Below are 21,932 nucleotides of genomic sequence, written 5' to 3' on the forward strand. Positions count from 1 at the left end.
TTGGACAATTTCTTTCTGAATAGGCCCCAGAGTTTTGATTACTCCTTCCCTCTTCATCAAACTTTTGTGATTGGCCAGCATTTGTAATGGGTGTTTTGGTTCACCTCTAACCCAAAGGTCCAGTCCATTTTCCTGCCTCTAGAATGTGTTATGAGCCTTGAACCATTTCAGTTGGTTAATAGTGAATGAAATAAAAGCTTGAAATTGTACATCCCCTACAAAAGGACTGGGGTTCTTTTCAGTTTCTTCCTCTAATACAAAATTGTGTAAATAAAATTCGCACAGCAACCTATGAACTTTTACCCTATGATGTTTGCAACAGTTTAGAAAATCCTCAATTGTTTTCAACTCTATTGGTTTTCCAGCTTTGATGGATTTGATCTTTAACTGTAAGAATCTTTCCATCAAAAATAGGGCATAATTATTGGTAGGAGATATTCATGCCAATATGTCAATATATAATGAGCAAATAGTATCCATTTCACTCCTGACCTTTTCTAATCTGAGCTTTATTTTCTCAATCCTCTCTTTTGCCTTTCGGTATTTATCAAATGCCTCACTTTCTAAGATGTTCATGTCCCAAATCTGCCTTTGTAATTCCTAGTATTTCTGCTGGGGGATTGTTTCTAGTTCAAGGCATTCTATGGTAAGCTGAGCCTGGGCTAAATCTGCTTGAAGATTCACTATGTTGGGGTCGTTGCTCATCATGATATCTTTGGCTTGGGTATTTGTCTGTGTACTCCTGCTATGAGAATGGATGTTGATTGTCTGTGTTTCTTTGCTATCGGAGGCCCAAACCTCTATCTGGGTAGATGTGCTGTAGGAGGGTGCCATCTCTATCTGAATGGCTAAGTCATGAGAAAGTATAGCCTCTGTTTGGGTAGTTGTTTCTGCAAAAATTGCATGTTGTTCCCTAACAGGTTTAGTGAGTATGGGCTCAGTTTGAGTCCCCATAGCTTCTGTTTCTTGCAATTTAGTTTGGATGGCTGCGTTTATTGTTTCTGGGGTTTTGTCTGGGACTTTCCCTGCTGATAACTCCCTTATTTTTCGTTTGAGCCTCTTCACTGTTTTCCGTAGCCTCTGTTGTTCCTTCCTGAGCTTTTTAATTGTGGCTTTGTTCTTTTTAGGGGGAGTGAGTGTTTTGTTGGTCGTTTCTGCTCCTAATGGGCCTGGTTTCTCGTCTTGACTCTGCTCTAAAAGAACTGTGTCCCTAGATTGATTGTCATCTTCTTGGTCTATCTCCATGTCCTCTGTTTGGTCTATATTTTCTATATTTAGGTCTACCTGGCTAGGTTCTTCTGGAGGTATATCACCAGGTTGGTCCGTCTCTTCCTGAGTGACTTCTGCTCCTGTTTCTACTTCACAGATTACATTTTCTGGTATGCTCTTATTGTGGCCAGAGTTTTCTTCCGATTGGGTTGCTCCAATGTTAAAGTTGAGCGGGCTTTCGGGCTGTATAAATTCATTCATATTGGCCAAAATCTGGGCCAATTCAATATCATGCAGTAAGTCTCGTGGGGGACTTGTATTTGGTGTTGAGGGGAGTTCTATTTCATTTCTTTCCTCTTCACTAGAGTGCTCTGTTTCCTCCTCAAGTTCTGACTCCGGGTCATCCCATCCTTCCAACTGTAAATATTGCTCATTTTCTGGACTAGATAGTTCTATGGGCTGGCTGCTGCTACCCTGGGGATTTTCAGCTATTCCCAAGCTTGTCCTTACTTTGGCAGAGTGTGCATTTCTATGGAATGTTTGCTGTGTGAGTAGTCCTTTTCCTTTTTGGAACAAGGTTAGGAGCAGGTAAAGCTAACCCCCCTTCTATGGCAAATATTAATTCTTCCCAACTTGTTTGCTGCTGGGCGAGGTTGTAGCTAACTATCAGCCTAATTAAACAATGATGACTTACAACTGTTTCTATGTGTCGGGATTTTCTTATTCTTTCAGCAGAATCATGCAGTAAGAAATTCAAATATGCAGGTAGATTTACTGAACATTTTTGTTTCAAAACTGCTAACAATTTAAGTTGACGCGGCCTTACCACGTCTTTGCGCCCATCACATGTAATGAAATTTTGAACAACTCTAGCTAGTTCTCCCCATGGTTCTCCAAGGGATGATGGTCGAACTCCTTTTCCTTTGATGATCAGCTCTTTCCCTTCGTCTTTAAAGGTTTCAATGGCATCCTATAGCTTCAATTGTTTATTCATCCACACGGGTCCTTCAGCTGGTAATCCAGAAACTTCTGCAATCACAGCATCTGAGACTGTGATTTGTCTGCCCCTCACCATAGACTGGCCATTCTGTAAATTCTGCAGGAATTCTATGGCGATTGTTTCGTTGGGTTGCTGAAATTGTGTGAAATATGCTGCCCACCCAGCTCGGACTAGAATTTCTCTAGTGACATCAGAAATAGCCAGTATCAGCGGCTCCCTGTGCACTATTCTTCCTCCCATATTTCCTGAATTCTACACACTGCAAGTTAGCACAGGTAACACAGCAATAGATAGAGCCAGCAATGGAACAGCAAGTTGTTATGATCGTTATATTGGATGATATTTTTCAGCATAAATATCGTTAAAGACTTGCTATTATGGAATGTCATATAGTTCGACATAACCAAATAAAGGACTGACATGCATGCATAAGTACTTTGGGAGTCACCTTCGCCCCCCTTTGAAATGATAGGTCGCCTTTGACCGAGTGAATGAAGGAAAATCATGCTGGTGGCAACGTACAGGGATGATGGGAATGGTAAGGTATGCCTATTTATGAAAGGATCGCAAGAGATATTGGAGTGCTGAAATCAATGCATATACGATAATTATCAATTAGTGAGGAGATGCTATGAGGTGATTTCGAAAATGGAAAAAGGACATATGACACAAAAAGATACTTTACGTCATCATTCCACTTAAAGCTTATTATGATTGATTTTTTTTTTTGAAGATATCCATGCATAAAGGTTCAAGATAAATTAGGAACATAATTGCTCTATAGTAAAGATACCAAATAAGGAAAGGGACTTATAATAGCTATTGATGTTGGAAATATGACTTCAATACCATCAGTAGAGCTTCTGTTGCCTGCAGGCATCTATAGCCTCGACAGAGTTGCTTTCTAACCCTTTGGAACCATGGTCCTTTATGTAAAATAGGGAAAGTGCATTATGCTATCAGAGTGGAGACCAATGTGCTGGCTTGGTGACCAGATGAACACATTGCCATTCACTAGGAAGGAGCAAAAGGTGGGCAGGCTGGCTCGTGATGAGACCTCCTGTTCCAAGGACTTTTTATTTCTTGATTCATCCATTGGATCATATCCCTGGTGTGGTGGCCATAGTGGGAATGCCACTTTGCTACTTCCTTATGATCATGGTAGGTTGGCTCGTGATGAGACCCCCTATCCTCCATCTGTAACAAAATCATACAATTGTTAGAATATATATATATATATATATATATATATATATATATATATATATATATATATATATATATATATATATATATATATATATATATATATATATATATATATATATATATATATATATATATATTTTAGAACAACACTTCCTATTTATACATAGAGGGTGGTTCAACACTCCTTAGGAGTAGGAATGGTGGAAGAAGTCTAAACATATCAAATAGAAGAAAGTATGCCCTTAACCTTATTTGATGATAATGAACAGAGAGAGTTATAGGGTTTAGGGAAGAACCAGCATGGTACAAGTAATCAATCACTTTGATTTATAATGGAAATGAGGACAGTGAAGTGATATAGATGGTTGTGTCCTTTCTTTTTCGATCAATACAAAGCAATCTTGTTTAAAGATGATAATATTCAATACTTTCTTGTTCCAATAATCCTCAGATTTGTATCCTTTCATATATATTTGTACCCTTGTGCCTGATAGAGGGTCATAAAAAGTGAAATAATATTCACAAAGTGCTTATTTCCTAAAGAAAACCTCACACAAAGAGTGTTGTTCCTTGTAGGGAACAACAAGAAAAGACACACAAAAAGGTGTTGTTCCTTAAAGGGAACAACAGTTGTTCCCTGTAAGGAACAGTGAATGAAAAATACACGTGGATGGTGTTGTTCCGTGTTGGGAACAACAAAAGGATATATACATGACGGTGTTGTTCCTTATAGGGAACAACAGTTGTTCCTTAGGAGGAACAACAAGAAGAAAAATTGCACACCGAAAGTGCTGTTCTTTAGAGGGAACAGCAGCTGTTCCTTAGAAGGAACAACAGCTGTTCCTTAGAGGGAACAACAGTTGTTCCTTAGAGGGAACAACAATTGTTCCTTATAAGGAACAATGAAAAGAGAAAAATAATTGGACATGAAATTGTTGTTCCTTAGAGGGAACAATAGTTGTTCCTTAAAGGGAATGACAGCTGTTCCTTAGATGGAACAGCGAAAAAATAGATGCAAACGAAACTGTTGTTCCTTAGAGGGAACAACAGCTATTCCTTAGAGGGAACAACAACTGTTCCTTAGATGGAACAACGAAAAACAAATACATGCGAAACTGATGTTCCTTAGAGGGAACAACAGTTGTTCCTTAGAGGGAACAACAGAAAGCAAATAGACAAGGGGCAGCTATTCCTTAGAGGGAACGATAGCTGTTCCTTAGAGGGGACAGCAACTCTTCCTTAAAGGGAACAACAAAAAGCAAATACACACTAAACTGTTGTTCCTTAGAGGGAATGACATTTGTTCCTTAGAGGGAAAAACAACCATTCCTTAAAGGGAACAACAAAAAGCAAATACACATGAAAGTGTTGTTCCTTAGAGGGAATGACAATTGTTCCTTAAAGGGAATAACAAAAAGCAAATATACAGGGAACTATTGTTCCTTAGAGGGAATGTCAGTTGTTCCTTAGAGGGAACGCCAACTGTTCCTTAAAGGGAACAACACGAAAATCTGTACACAAACTTGCTGTTCCTTAGAGGGAACGACAACTGTTCTTTGGAGGGAATAGCAGCTGCTCTTTGGAGGGAACAACAGCTGTTCCTTAGAGGGAACAACAAAAGAGAATTTATATACAATTTATATAAGAAAATTCAATCAAAAGAGAAAAAAAAATTATGTACAAATTTCAAAAACAAATGAATTATTCACCGGGCCGATGCTGAGGACGGGTTTCCCTCCTCAGCCAGAATATGTATGGTGGAATCTTCCCGTAATTGTTGGCAAAAGGACTCCCTGGTAAGCGGTTTGTGATAGAGTCGTACTCGATGTCCATTCGCTTTAAAAGAGTAACTAGACCCATCAATGGTGGCTAATGTGAGGGTGCCATTATCATGCACCTTTTGTATCTCATAAGGTCCTAACCATTTGGTCTGGAGTTTTCCCGAGAAATCCTAGAACCTAGAATCGTACAAGAGTGCCCAATCTCCTTCGTGGAAGATCTTGTTTTTAATAAGGGTATCATGCCATTTCGTTCTTTGTTGCTGGATCAGTGTAGTGTGCTGAAGAGCTGATAGCCGGATTTCATCCAACTCATTTATTTGATGTAACCTATTAATCTGTGCTTCATTTAAGTCCAAGCCTGCCTCCTGAGCTATCCTCAATGTCTGGTTTCAAATTCAATTGGGAAGATAGGTTCTTTGCCAAAGACTAGTTGATATGGGGAATATCCCGTCGTACGGTATGCCCACTAGGCTTCGGGCAATCGGGTAGCCCAGTCACATCTATGTGATGCAACTCTCTTTGTGAGTATTTCCTTGATTACCATATTGGTGCTTTCTACCTAGCCATTTGCCTGCGGGTGGTATGGAGTCGTGATTATGTGCATGATATGATGGTTCTTTAATGTTGCAGTGATCTTATGGCCTATGAATTGTGGTCCTCCATCGATAATTACCTCTCTAGGCAAGCCATATCACACGAATAGTTGGAAAAGAAAGTGGATTACCGAGTCCTCTGTTGCCCTTGGTAGTGCCTCTGCCTCCACCCATTTAGTCACATACTCTGTTGCAACTAATATATATGTATTTTGATTAGATGATGGGTTTATTGGACCGATGAAATCTAACGCCCATCGCTCAAAAGGTTCAATGACTATTTACAGGTGCAGGGGCATCTCATCAGACTACCCAGGGCATCCCATTCTTTGGCAACTGTCGCATGCCTGGACAAACTTCTTGGCATCTTTAAAAATGGTGGGCCAATAATAGCCCATCTGTAATACCTTGTGACCAGTCCGACGATCTGCAAAATTTCCACCGCAAGGCCCATTGTGGCAAGCTTTCAAGATGTCGAAGATCTCGTCTTCCCTGACGCATCTTCTAATGTGCATATCGGCCCCTGTATGAAATAAATAGCCTCTGATCCAAGAGAATCACGTGTTGCGCTATACTATTTGTTTTCTTTCATTAGGCATTAGGTGCTTGGGTAACTTGCCTACTGCCAAGTAATTTGCGACATCCACGTACCACGGTGTTTTCACGATTACAGCAAATAAATGTTCATCAGGAAACTAGTCTTCTACTGCTGCGGAGTCATCTGTCTTTGGCATTCGTGAAAGGAAATTTGCTACTGGATTTTCTTTTCTTGGTCAATCTTTGATAGTGATATCGAATTCCTGCAAAAGAATCAACCATCTTGTCACTCTTCCATTTGTAACAGGTTTATTAGCTAGATATTTAATAGTAGAGTGATCAATGTATAAAACCACAGGGTATCTTGTTATATAATGTCTGAATTTATTGATAGCATAGATTACAGCTAAAAATTCTTTTTCAGTAACAGTATAATTTAATTCAACAGGAGATATATTTTTGCTGATATAGTATATTGCATATGGCTTTTTATCTTCCTCCTAAAGGAGAACTGCTCCAATGGCTGTGTCTGAAGTGTCGGATGAAACCTGGAATGGCAAATCTTAGTTTGGGCCCCTTAATACTGGGGCTGTTGATACAAGTCGTTTTAAATCTTCAAAAGCATTGTCACATTTATCAGTCCAAATGAAATCAATATTTCCTGTTAATGCATATAGTGGTGCAACAATTTGAGAAAAAATCTTTATAAATCTTCTATAATAGCCATAAAATCCCAAGAAACTGCGTACCTCAGTTTTTGTGGAAGGGGTAGGTATTAAAAGAATTATCTGAATTTTTGCTGGATCTACCTGGATTCCAGCTGTTGAGATATAATGACCCAAGATGAGGCCCTCGTTCATCGTCATGACTTAAACAGAGTCTAGTGGAAATGCATCTTTGCAGAACTTTCTCTAATGTTTCTAACGCTGGCTCGAAGTCATCTCCGTAACGTGTAAAATCATTCATGTACACCTCGAGCCCTTCATTTATTAGATCTGAAAAAATGCTGAGTATAGCCCTTTGAAATGTGGCAGGTGCATTGCATAGCCCAAAAGGTAAGACCCTATAAGCGAATGTTCCCCAAGGGCAGGTAAAGGTAGTCTTATCCTAATCTTCAGGGGCAATCTGAATTTGATTGTATCCACTGAAGCCATCTAGGAAAGAAAAGAATTTTTTTCCTGCCAATGTGTCCAAGACCTGGTCAATGAACGGAAGGGGAAAATGGTCTTTTTGGGTTGCTTTATTAAGCTCTCTATAGTCAACACATATATGCCACTTTCCATTCTTTTTCGGCACCACTACTAATGGAGAGACCCATTTGCTATCAGATATGGGGTAGATGAAGTTTACATCTAACAATTTTTGTAGTTCAGCTTTAACAATATCTTTAAGATGAGGATTTAACCTCCATTGAGGTTGTCGAATGGGCCTGGCATCTTTCTCTGTATAAATGTGGTGCATGCATAATTGGGGATCAATCCCTTTCATGTTCGAGTAATCCCATGCAAAGGCCTCTTTATATTTTCTCAGGAGTTGAACAAGCTTCTGCTCTTGGTCAGTAGTCAGATTTTTGTTAATATTCAAAGTTTTTCCTGGCTCAATTTCTATTGTTTTGCTGTTATAAACAGAAGTTGTTGGTATTGATTGATCGTTAATATCTTTTAAGGGATCTTCTTCTATTTCGTTATCAAGGGTTGCTTCGATCATGTGACGTTTTAGATGGGATACGACATCTGGTTGGTTAATGTAAGTGTTAATGATGTCATATTCTATTTGATCCTTAAATTCAAGAGCATCTTCTATGGTTAGTGGTGATCTAATGTTTTTAGTTAGATATGATACAGGTTGTTTTTTGGTTTTGATTATTGTTAAACTTGGCTGAGCTAGAGGATATAAGGCTAAATTCTTCACATTGCTTCCTCTTGCTATAGTCATGCTGCCTGTTCGACAGCTTATGTAAGAATCCACGGTTGCTAGCCAAGGTCTACCTAGAATTAGGGGATGTCCATCGAGTCGATTTCTAGGATTGATGATTAGAAAATCTATAGGGTATTCCCAGGAGTCTACTGACACCATTATATCCTATAATGTGCCTTCTAGTTTGACTACCGATCGATCAGCTAGTTCCAACAAGGTCGTGGTTGGGTCCAAGGATGTAATGCCAAGCTTTTGACAAGTTGTGGTTGTAAGAATATTGATTGCTGCTCCTAAATCGACTAATGCATTGGGGAAGGAGCATCCATTTATTTGCACAGTGACTATAGGATTTCCTGGGTCCTCATATTTTACAGGTGTTTCTCTGCCTGATAGTAAATTAGATAAGGTACCGACTACATGGACAGTTGGGGTTGTTTTTATTTTCCTCTTTGGCTTTTTCATACACAATTCCTTAATAGACTTTTCATGAATCTAAATGTCCTAAATAGCCTGGAGGAGCAGTATTTTTATACAAAAATTTTTCAATTCTCCCAGAAGATCAAAATCAAGGTATTCTATTGGGCAGGGTATGATTAATCTTTTTGGGAATGGTGGAGAAGAGGTGATCGTTTGATCGTGAGTTTTCTGTTTAACCATGTTCTCCACTTGTGGTGCTTGTTCTACAGGTAACTAATCTTCAATTTGTTTATTTTTATCCCCCTCTGATTCTATTATCTGCCCAGATCTTAATTGAAGCTCATTGCACTCCCTTAACTCGGTTTCTAGCTCTGGTCCTTCAATAATTTGCACAGATTGAACTGGTCTGTTGTTGGGGTTCGGGTTGGGTTGGGCTGGGAGCTACGGTCGTAGGTTGGTCTGAGGGTTTTGTTGCAATGTGTAGGGTGCTGGTAGTGTGGGTTGAGGTAGGGGGATTGTTCCTGCTGGCTAATTTGTAGGTCTTTGCCAGCTTGACTGCCAGTTCTGGTTCTGTGAAGTCGAGGGTGGCCATTGGGATTGATATGCATTATTCTGCCAAAACGGTGGGAAGTAAGAGGAATTTGGCCAATTGTTATTTTGATTTGATTGGTTGGGCCAAGGTGGCATAGGGAATGGTTGTTGTGACCAATTGGAAAAAGGTGGTTGATTCTGCCACATGGCTCTTGGGTATTGTTGCAAATTATATTGAAAAGTTTGAAAGAAAGAGGATGGATCAGTCGGCATACCTGTTTGTCGTGGTTTCCATTGGCGACGCTGATTTAGCAAGTAGACTAGTTCTGTTTCTTCCTCTGCCTCCTTATAGACTGCTTTTAACCCTGGGAGTGATGGGCAACTTTTTGTGGTATGATCTTTAGTACATATGGCACAGGTTTGCACCATATCCAACGGGCATTCTTTGTGACTATGCTTCTTCCTGCATCTAGGATAGAATATCACCAAGTTTTGTTCTGCTTCCACCTGCTTTTGTTTGGCTTGCATAATGTCCAATTGTGTTGTCAGAGTTCCCAAAATATATGTTTTAAAATCCTCTAGCAGGTTGCCAATTTCTGCATGAGTTATACCTCCACCAGAGATTTTGTTGTCCCCAGTGGTCATGTCGCGTTCTGCTGGTTTCAATCTTGTATTGCCTCTTGAGGACCTGATACACAATTTAATAATGTTAGCATATTCTTCTTGATATATATCACCTTTGCCCATAATATTTAATGTTTCTATCCATTGTTCTTTCATCCCTTTAATCAGTGTAGTTTTTAGCACATTATCAGGTAAAGGCAGAGTTGCATAGGGAGACCGCTGGAGGTTATATTGAAATCGTTCCACATATTCTTCTAATGTTTCACTGGGTCTTGCTACCATTTGGAATATTTTGTCTTTCAATTCCCTAGATCTGCAATAGTCCTGATATTTTTTTAGGAAAGCGGTTTTCATTTGTTCCCAATCATTTATTGTGCCACCACCTAATCCCATAAACCAACGCAAGGCTGCTCCTTTCAGTGTGGAAGGAAACAGTTTTAGTTTTTGGGGGTCGGTGGTATAATCATAACCTCAACATAATACATCAAATTCAAATAGAAATGCATCTGGATCCTCTAATGTTAATCCATGAAAGGTGGGAATATTTTGGAGAGGGATAACTTTCATGGGTGCGTTGACTGTTGTGTCAATGATGGGATATTGCAATGTAGAGGTCTGAGGTGCTTGTGGGTTGTTGGCCATTTGATCAAATATGTGCCAATACCCTTCCAGGATCTCTAGAGAGTTATTCCTAGGATGATTAGAAGGGGTGGGAATGATCTTAACAACACTCCCTCGATCTGGGATACTAGGTGTTCCTTGTTGAATTACTACCTGAGGGGATCTTAGTTCCTTTGTTTCCCTTGTTTCTCCTCCTCCTTCACGAATATTACAAGAATTTCCTTCTTGTGAGGAAATTGGGCGCAAATTTTCAATCTCTTGAAAACTTTGCTCAGTTCCCACTGTTTTGCTGTGGACCTCAACGTAGGCTACAGATGGTGAGCCTGTGGCCCGAAGGGAGATAGTAGGTTGTCTGGAAGAAACGTTTCTAGGACCTACTGATGGCTGAGATTCAGCTTTCTTTAAGATGTCGTCTATGAACATTGATCATCCAAGGGTCACCGGTCCCTTAGATCTATCTGGTTTGGGTAGTGGAATTGGATTGTTTTCGGGTTTTTTCTTCTTAGTCATTCATGCAAACAATTCAAATGTTTATCTTTACCCTAAGTTCTTAACAATTCTGCTGGAAAGTGAGCAAGGGAGCAAGCATTTTATGTGCTCCGTACGCAGTTCTTACCTTTCGTTTTTAATACCCAGTTCTCTCCCAACAGATAAGTAGCAAATACCTACTTCAGATTTCTGTAATTGTGCTAAAAAGCGGGCGGAGGAGCAAGCACTTTACTTGCTCGTTACGTAGGTTCTTACCTTCCGTTTTCAAAACCCAATTCTTCTTCAACAACAATCATCAGATGTACATTACTCCTTAGAAATGGCTACACTCTCCCCGGCAACGACGCCAAAATGTTGACTGATAAAAGGTGCCTTTTCAACTCCTAATTATCTTCACATTAATTATCAATCCAGGCAAGTCTTTCTATTTCAAGAGTGTACACAGTATGTGGCGGCTATTTAACTCAGAGAGTAATGTTTCTAAATTGCAGTATAGATCTTTTAAATACAAGAGTAAACGGATGCAGCAAGTAAATTCTAATTGCAATTAAAAGAAAACTCAATCCTTTAATGAAATCAAATCCTACAACAATTCAGGTAACAACAATATGCAATTCAAGTAACAACAATATCAGTTAAGAGTACAACAGTGATAACTCTTCTCTTAGAAACTGATTGAATTTAAATCAAACGCACTACTCTGTAAAACAACGATGACATCAATATGAGAGCCTAACAGCAGTAGTTAATTCTCATTACAGTTGATTACATCGAGCAATATATTCATCTAGGAAACTCAATCCGAAGCGAAAGGAAATTAATTAAACAACAATGCTGTAAATTATATAAAACAGAGCTATTCTGTCAATGCAAATAAATAAGGAACAACAACGAAATAAAATAGCAAAAAGAAATAATACTATCAACTGTCACACTTTCAAGAATCAGAAATATATGACACAGGTGAAGCAGTGAATTCCACCGGAAGTCGGGCCCTTAGCCGCCAGCGTACACTGCTGGTTACTTCAGATAAGTGAAAAGGAACAACAACTCCTCTTATTATTAATCATGAAAGAGTATTGCAATATATTTGTGTTCTTCGCTATAGTGAAAGCCTGTAATTGAGAATTACAATGATAATAACAACAGTCGTCCCCCTTTCTGCTTGCAATCGTTGCCTTTTATAATGAGAAAGGGGTAAAAAGATAAATGATAAAAGAGATCCCTCAGGATCTCTCAATCCTGAGGGATTTGCGCAATTTTCTAACTTCAGATATCTTTCCCTTCTCGTGCTGATCCTGTTGATTTGCTTTTGGCCGTATCTACAACCACCGCATTCCTTCCTTAGCCTATCAATGTTTTTTGTTTCTTCACAGGGAACAACGTTTGTCCTTTTCATGATTTTCTTGCAGAAAGGAAGGTGATAATTAGCCAAAGCATAACTGCAGGTAATTTTTGTATTTCTTACCATAATTTCTTAATATATTAGCGCATTCGGATATAGAAAGGATAAGAATAAAGGAAAAGGATAATAATTTAATAGTAAATGCATACCTTTTCCATGACCCAACAATTTCCAGGAATGACACCCAACTGGGAGACTGACTTCACAATTGAGTTTATTCCAGGAACAACACCAGTAGCTAAGGACCCCTATCACATGATCTTGTCGAATTAAAGTTGCAGCTAAAGGAATTAATGGAAAAGGATATATACAACCCAATATTTCACTATCGGGAGCCCCTACAATTTTTGTTGAGAAGAAGGATGGAATGTTGCATTTGTGCATTGACTACAGGTAGTTAAACAAATCCACTGTGAAGAATAAGTACCCACTTCCTAAGATTGATGATATGTTTGATCAATTGAGAGGGGCCTTAGTTTTTTCTAAGATCAATTTAAGCTCGAGCTACCACCAGTTTAGAATCAGGGAAGAGGATATTCACAAGACTGTGTTCAAAATGATGTATGGCCACTATGAATTCACTATAGTTCCATTTAGGCTTACAAACACTCCACCAATCTTTATGTTCCTAATGAATAATGTGCTCAGGCCTTACTAGGAAAGAAATGTACTGGTATTTGTGGATGACATTATGGTGTACTCAAAGAATGAAAAGGAGCATGAGGACCACCTTAGGGTTGTGCTACAATTGCTCAGAGAGAATACACTATATGCCAATATTAGTAAGTGTGAATTCTTGTAGGTTTTAACCTTATATAGAAATTACTTGCAAAAAAATTCTTAAAACAGAAAAAAATGTACAATGGCTAGAACATAAAATATACACAAATATTTTCTCCTGGAACCCAAACCAGGAAAACTAGACTAGTTTTTCATTATTTCTTTCAATGTTACAATACATTATATACTTTCCTAAGCATTCATAAACCCCAATCCATTAACCATGGATTAGAACATAACCATAGTTCCCTTGACTAGATCTACAAAATACCATGGGAAAAAACCATCATGCCCAAAACCATGTGCAAAAACCATGCAAAAAACCATGGGTAGGTCTGCCCACCATCCTTGGGTCTGCGCAACTATTATTGGGTCCCCCCTACACATGGAGCTAGTTGTGGAAAGAATATAACACACCCAACAATTATTTCAAACTCAAATTCATTACTTGGGACATGTAATCTCAAATTAGGTAGTGATTGTGGATCCAAAAAAGGTTAAAATTATAATGGATTGGCCCATGCCCCAAAATGTGACAAAAGTCAGATAATTTATGGGGTTGGTTGGTTACTATCAAATATTCATTTGAAAATTCTCAAAGATTTGGAATCCCATCACTGTGTTGCAAAGAAAAGGAGTGAAGTTTCAGTGGGTTCCTAAATGTGAAACTAGTTTTGAACAACTGAAGAAGTTACTCACTTGTGCACCTATCTAAAATATAGTTGACCTAGAAAAGGATTTTATTGTTTGAAATAATGCCTGTAAGGAAGGATTTAGTGGAGTCCTGGTGTAGGAAGACCATGAAATATACTATGAATCCATGAATCTAAATGAGCATGAAAGGAATTATGTCACTCACAACTTAGAGTTGGCAACCATTGTGTACATACTAAAAATGTTGAGGAATTACCTATTGGGAAGGAGGCTTATATTAATGAATGATCACAGTGGTTTGAAATACTTATTTGACTAGTCCAATCTAAACGTCAGACAAGTTAGGTTGCTATATTTTTTTAATGAATTTGAATTCAATATTAAGCACATCAAAGGAAAAGAGAAGACAGTGGAAAATGCACTTAATAAAAATTTGCAAGAGGTTCACCTAGTAGCCATAATCACTTGCTCCTCTGAAATCTAGGAGAGGATTAAAGAAGGTTTGATAAATTATGAATATTACCAAGATGTGAGGAAGTGTTGGAAGGAACAAATATATGGGTTAATAAGCAGAAGCTACCAACTTAATGAGGATGGAATGTTGGTATTCAAGAACAAGAAATATGTGCCCCGTGCCGTAGGACTTAAGGAAGCTTATCATGGATGAATTTCATAAAATACCTTACTCTGGTCACCTTGGATATCAAGATGATGAAAACCATGAAAGGGAAATATTTTTGGCATGAAATGAGGAAAGATATTGTTGAATACCTCGCAAAATTTTTGGAATGTTAACAAGTAAAAGAAGAGTGCAGACACCTAACAAGACTACTACAATTGATCCCAATTTCGGAATGGAAATGGGAGGTCATATCCATGGACTTCATCATGGGTCTTCCCAAAATAACTAGACAACATGATGCCATCATGGTGGTGGTGGATAAGTTGAGAAAGAAATCTCACTTTATAGTTGTTAAAAGTACTCATAAAGCAATTGATATAGCCCATATTTTCATGAAATAAATATTTAGGTTGCATGGATACCTAAAAATATAATCTCAGACAGGGATGCTAAGTTCACTTCAAACTTTTGGAAATCCTTGTTTGCTGGTTTTGGAACCTAGTTGGCCTTCAGCACTACATACCACCCTTAGACTCATGGTCAAACAAAGAGAGTAAATAGAATATTGGAAGAAGTGTTGAGGATATATGTTATGCATTAGTCGAGAAAGTGGGAAGACTACTTACCATTAGTATAATTTTCATACAAAAAGGGTTGTCAAGAAACATTGGGAATGATTCCCTTTGAGGTATTTCATGTCAGAAAATGAAATATCCCTATTAATTGGGATGATCCAGTAATTAGAGTAATTTTTGGCTCATACTTGTTGAAAGAATTGGAGTAGGAAACATAAAGACTAGGAAAAAGTGAAAGGAAACCCAAGATAGGAAAAAAAATTATGCAAAATAGCAAAGATCACAAAGAGTTTGAAGTGGGAGAACACGTTTATCTTTGTATTAAGCCAAAGAAAATTTCATTAAAAATGGGCTCATGTGATAAGTTAGCACCCAAACATGGAATACCATTTTAGATCTTGGAAAGAGTGGGGCCAATGGCTTATAGATTGGCCTTGCGACCCATAGCAAAATCTCACAATTTTTTTCATATTTCTTTGCTTAAGAAAAATGTCCATGATGCTAATCATGTTGTTGAGTGGTCTGTGCTATAGATGGAACCAAAGGGAGAGTTCCCAACAGAACCAATGTGCATCCTAGATCGAAGATAAATAACGCTTTAGAATAGAATAATAGATAAATTCAAGGTGTAATGGAAGCACTTTAAACTTGATGAAGCCACTTGGGAGATGGCTGAAAAAATAAGGGTGCAGTACCCATCCTTTATTTTTTGAATAAAGAAAATGTAAGAGTTGTGTATAAAGCTCAGTTTTTGTATGTTTTCATGCTAATAAGAACACTAAGGATGATGTTCCCTTTAAGGGGGAGGGGTTTGTGACACCCCTAGTACATTTCCTCTGGTTTTTGCAATGTAATGATGTAATGGCATGAATTGTGGGACCACAAGTCCATGATCTAAGAGGGAAGAGGAAAGCTAAATCAAGTGGAGTTAGCTGGCTTAAATTAATTTTATGGTGCAAATAATGAGAAAAATAAGAGGAAAAGTCTAAGAGGAATATGAAGAGACCCCCGAGGAAATGATTAAATGGGAAAAGCACAACAATGCAGAGTTGTAAGCTTGGGGCCCGAAGTGAAGGCTATAAAGCTTGAATGATTTGTGTCGATTTTGGTTGATTTGGTTTATAGTCAAGTTTAGAGTCGGTTGTGAGCCAGTTTTCAGTTTGTATTGAGTCATTTTTCTTTAAAATTGTAAAAAAAAAAAGGTTTTTTTTTTTTTTTTGTCTTCTGTTTGTTTGACCGTATTGGCCCAATCAGCTAGGCACTTGTTCTATGGTGTTCTTGACACCTCCAAGGAGCTGCCATCCCCAATAAGGCCAATGTTAGTGTCAGTATCTGCATACTTCCATCAGGGATCAAATTTGCTCTTTGAATATTCATTTTAAGGGTCCCATACTGAAATTTTTACATCATTTCATTAGGTCATGTCAAACTGATCCACTGATGGTTGTCTTCTCTTCAGAAAAGCTAATTTCTCCCTCATAAAGTATACTTTCTGTCCCATCTTCAGGTTGTCTTCAGTCATGGTTTCATGGTCAAAATGCAATCACGTTTTCATTAGGTCTTAGGGTTTCATTTCCAAGGTCAAAGGCATGATTTAAAGGTGTAAATAAAATGCAGCAAGAGGATGAAGATGATAAATAAATCAAGAATGATGGCTAGTAAGTCATAGTCACTATATAACTATCTTTTTAACTAATGTAATTTTCACCTCATAAAACATGTTTTTGAGGTGAAAGCAGAGTATTTTGAGTTAATTTATATTTTTTATGTAATTTTAAGTCACTTTATGTAATAAATGATCTTGGCTGCACCAATGCATCTCTCCTTGCTACAAGACAAAGAAACACTGCAAAAATCAGTTCAAATTGAGCATCATCCACCTAAAAAGGAACAAAGAAGAAAAGGCATTAAAAACAGAGATTTGAAAAAGGTTAAGAAGCATTAGAAAGTGGGTTTTTATAGTGAAAAATCAAAATCTACTCCTATATAAGGTGTCACATTTCATTTTCAAGTTCATCATTCTCATTTGGCAAAGAAGGAGTCAAAAAGTGAAGAAAAGAGGAGAAGTTGAGTGAGTTTCAAGCCAAAGAGAAGTGGCGTTGCGCTTCTAGAGTTTGGCACTGTGTGTTTCAGGCAGTGGAGGTGGCGTTGTGCATTCAAGGGTGGCGCTACACGTACAAGCTGAGTGCTGCGCATAGGGCGTTTCCGATAGTGTAAAATAACATTGCGCTGCGCATTCAGGAGGGTGCTACACGCCTGTAGCAGGCACTGCGCTTTGAGCAGCAAGGATAAAAAAGGCCTCCAGCTTCATAAAACCTTCCAAAATCACCCTCTCATCCCTCAAACAAGTAAGTGCCCTCACTACACCTCGTCATTGATTTGCAATTGAAGTGTTTGAAGGTAATTTACAATGGCACTATAAAACCTTAGATTCTCCCCTAGTTATGCCTAAAACCCTAACCGCTATTATTCCTCCCACCATATATTACTAAAGCCCTGAAACTCTCCCCTATATCACTCCATAACATTCTATAACCCCTTGTCCTTCATCCCACAAGCTATACTTCAAAAAAGGACCCAAGCCCCTCTCCCTCATTTTCATGATTCATACCCTTCCCTTCATTTTCTAGCCCACCAAATACCTCACAAGGTCATCTCCCATTCCCTTACTCCTAAATCACTCTTGCTCACTCCCTTCATCCCTTTTCTAGGAGTGCACAGCCTCAAAATTTGCAAACATGGACAGAGAAGACAAAGACTATGAGGAGGAGGAAAACACTGGCAGTGACAGTTCGATAGATAAACCTCGGCATCAGAGAAAACCACACAAGGGAGGAAAAATTATCAGGGAAGAGCCATCAAACCTCAGAGAATTGCAGGCCTCTCAGTTGGCTGTCACTTGTTTCAAACATCTAGGGTGCTATGAGTTCTGTGAGCAGGTAGAGAGAGTTCAACACCACCTTGAGCTCACCAGGCTTTTTGTAGCATATCTTCGGGACAACAAGGCGACTCTTGCTGGGGTGACATTTATAGTTTCACTTTCCATTATTGAGGATGCCACCAGGATTCCGAATGTAGGGGAGAAGTGGTATAAGGCACAGGACCTGGATGAACACTATTCTGAGCCTTATATCAAACCCAGGTATAGAAATGAGGCAAAAAGGCTTTTTCCTTTCAGATTTCTTGAAGATAAGTATGCCCCCATGATGAAAATCATCATGAAATATTTCACTTGTGAGGGCATATTTTCCAGACTGTACACCTATCACATCAAGCTTCTCATGCATTTTACCAAGGTGTTGATGCCTCGAAATTCGTTGCAACAACATCGGGGAAACCACCCGGTCCGGAACTTAGTGCAGCTCCTTTTCCGTTTGGAATAGTGGCTCCGACTGGGGATAACGGGACCAGTTTCCCAAAGATTATAAGTGAACGGGATGGATGGATGATTTAAGATATGAAATGATAATAAACAAAATAACTAAACTATAAAAGAAATACAAAAAACTATAAGCTAATCCCGGGACTTATCAATTCAGACAGTACAGCGTTTGATAAACTATGCTTAATGACAGGCATATAGATGACACTAACAACAAGCATAGATGTTTAATCATTTGAGATTGCTCTGCGTAAGTAGTTACGCAGAGCTATAATAGCGAATTACTGTACTCAGTCATTTATATCATTGATACATACATGGGTGAAAGATAACAAATCTCAAAACATTCAATAGTGATATGAAATGAAGACTTGTTGTTGTATTGCATACATGTATTCAATAATAGCAAAGTAATAACACAGCAATTCATATAACTGAAAAGAGAACAGATACAGATAATAGTACCATGCAAGCTGTTTGATCAATCCAATGTATTAATCGCTATGTAGCAGTCCTTCCTTCCAACCAGAAAGCATTCCAAGCAAACGACAATAGTGCACAATTTACTTAAACAGCATTCCAAGTAAAATTAAGGACCAGTGGTCGAGTTTCAAAAAGAATATAGACCGAAGCACAATAGTGCAAACTTCAGCCTTTTAGTCTTTTACAAAATTTTACGACCCTTTCCAAAACAATGAAAGGGTCTATAAATACTATTCTAATCTAACTACTAAATATCTAAAAACTGAAAACTAAGAAATCAGCATCAACAAATATCATTTTGCATTTGGGTGATTCGGCAGTCGGCGGCGATGCTTCAGTCAGCTGTCTCTTTGCCTTTACTCTTTCGCTGACATATCGCCAGCATTGGCTCTACTTCAGGTGGAGTATTGAGGCGAGAAGTCAGCTGTGCATCATATGTGGCATCTTGGAAATCGGCAATCAGGTATTGGAGAGCGTCGGTTAGACAGTTAAGAGCCGACCTTTGAGAATGCGGTTTAATCAAGAAAAGCCAGTATGCATCGGAGGTCAAGGTATTCACTCCAGTAATTAACCGCCCTTGTTCTTCCAGCTTAAGATAATTCTTATGCTCCAGCATATTCGCGGTTGTTATGTTTCCAGGTGTGCATTGTGAAATCATGTTAGCCAGATACAATGTATCATTGACTATATTGATCATGTTTTTGGAAATTGTTTTGCATCTGGATGCTGCCCTCTCTGCCTTCATTACCTGTGTTTCCCATTCCATGAAAAGTATGTTCTTGTATGTTTCACTAATTCGGGCTAAATTAGCAGCTTGCCCTTCTGGAGTATCTTGCCATTCAATATATTCTATTATTTCATCTTCGGCCTGATCCAAGTTAGTCCTGGCTTTCTCGATTTGCTTACATACTGCTGTAGATATATCACAAAGTGACTCAGCCTCAACTAGCTGTTGGCACAAAAGTCTAATCTGAGATATTAAAGCGCCGTTTATCAGAGTTGCCTCTATTCTGAAATCTTCAGTACTCTTGGCACCTTTAATACCTTCAAGCTGTGCTGAGAGCTGAACTATTTGATCCTCTTTAGATTTCATTAACAGCTCATTTGATGCTTCCAACTGTGATAATGCCTCTGCTAATTCACGTGCTTTAATGTCACTTTGGTCTATCCTTAGTTTTTCAATTTGCTGGGTTAACAAATGATTCTCTTGTTGTTGAGCCAGCAATTGTTCTTCCGCCTGTGTCGTTTTATTCTTTGCCTCTATCACTTCTGCTTGCAATGCATATACCTCATGCTCTTTAGTCTTCAAAAGAAGACTCACTTCGGATGCTTTGTCAATGGTTGCTGCTGAATAAGCTCCCGCAAATTGCGACAGCTTTGTTAAATCTTCAGAGGGACTTAATTCTCCCTTCCAGACGACATTGCCCGTGACTGTTTGCTCATTTGAAACAGAAGGTTGATCAAGCCTTCGCCTCTTCCTTGAGCGTCTTACAACGGCTTTATGCTTAGGGCTGTAGAAAATGTCTAGAGGAGGAATTTCCTCTACCTGAAGATCAACTTGATCAGATGGATTCTGAGTAACTTCTTCAACGTTCTGTACTGTGGGTGGGCCGCTGGTTCCTTCAAGAACCGGAGAAACAGTAATATCGGGAGTCTTTAAGGCATCTGAGTCTTTGGAGGCTTCTTTACCACTTATAATGGAATCAAATTGGTTCCATTCCTTAATCAATTCAGTATCGACAGAGATTTGCTTACTCTGTTCTTTTTCTTTTTCAATTCTCTGCTGTTCTTCAAATGCCTTCCGCTGTTGCTCCTCTTGTACTCTCCGTTGCTGTTCCTCCAATTCCTTTTTCTGCCTATCTTCCAGTTCTTTCCTTATTTTTTCTTCTTCCTCTCGTTTCCTCTATTCTTCTATCTCTCTTTGTCTCTGTTCTTCTATCTCCCTTTGCCTTCTCTGCTCTTGTTCAATTTGTGCTTTTTGCTGCCTTTCTATTTGTTCTCTTCTATGACTTTCTGCCTGCAGCTTTCTTTGACTTTCCTCCTGTTCTCTAATTGTAACGGGAGGTGAATTTATTTTTGGCTGATCAGGCTCGCTTGAGGATGAAGTTGGGGTTGTAGATAATAACTTTAGAGGCAAAGTTTGCAACCTTTGCTTTCTAAGTTTATTAAATTCAGTTAATTCCATATCTTCATATCTCATCGCAGCAAGTTGTTTGACTTGGCTTATTGAATCAGCACCCATGAACAGGTCGTCAAACTGGTCTTCTTGGTGAACAACCTTTGTCAGCTTAGCCTGTTTCAAGGCAATGAAAGCAGCCTTGTTCGGGTCATAGAGTCTGTTGGGAATAGAAACTAGAGATAGCATTTGGAGTTTTGCTGCTTCCTTTTCTGCATGCTTATAATTTAGCAGCGTATAAACTCCAATTCTTAAAGGAAACGATGGCCATCCTCTCTTCTTCTCCTCTTTGAGAGTTTGGGTAACACCTTCAGACATTATCTGATAAGAGATTTCTCGGGCTAACAGTTTGTCTGGCATGTATACGGGAAGAACATGTGGCCTGGCCTTGCTTCCAAACACTCTGATATAAGAAAAACATTCTTCGCCGAACCAATGGGCTACGGCTGGCAGGTCAAAAGAGGCTTCATAGGAAATCCTAGGGATAGGTCTGTCAAAAATAGAATAGTGAACGGGAACCATAAAACCATTGCAAATTTGGTACAAATGGTCTTTGTGAGAAGGTTTCCACAATTTACGATGATACAAATGAATAGGTGTTGGGTCATGGGTTGTCCATCTCCAACCAAGGACAGGAAACTCAGAATTAAAACAAAGGGCATCCATAATGTATGCAGAGTAATAAAAAGGTGGGATTTTTCTCTCAGTGACTCTGGTTTTGGCCCTAAACTCACGAATAGCTAAGACCAACTTATCAGACAGGATAGTGGCCCAATCCATAATTATACTATTAACGGCCGCTTCCATTAAGGGAACCATATCAACATGGATATTTGCAGAATCATGAAATCCCCACAATCTACACATCATAATTCCAGCATAGCAGTAAGGTGAAGCCAGAGAGGCATTGGAGTACTTACCCGACAT

Source organism: Pinus tabuliformis, chromosome 4_2 (genome assembly GCF_031772625.1).
Source record: "Pinus tabuliformis cultivar Carrire ecotype Pingquan chromosome 4_2, CPIR1, whole genome shotgun sequence".
In the NCBI taxonomy this organism is placed as follows: domain Eukaryota; kingdom Viridiplantae; phylum Streptophyta; class Pinopsida; order Pinales; family Pinaceae; genus Pinus; species Pinus tabuliformis.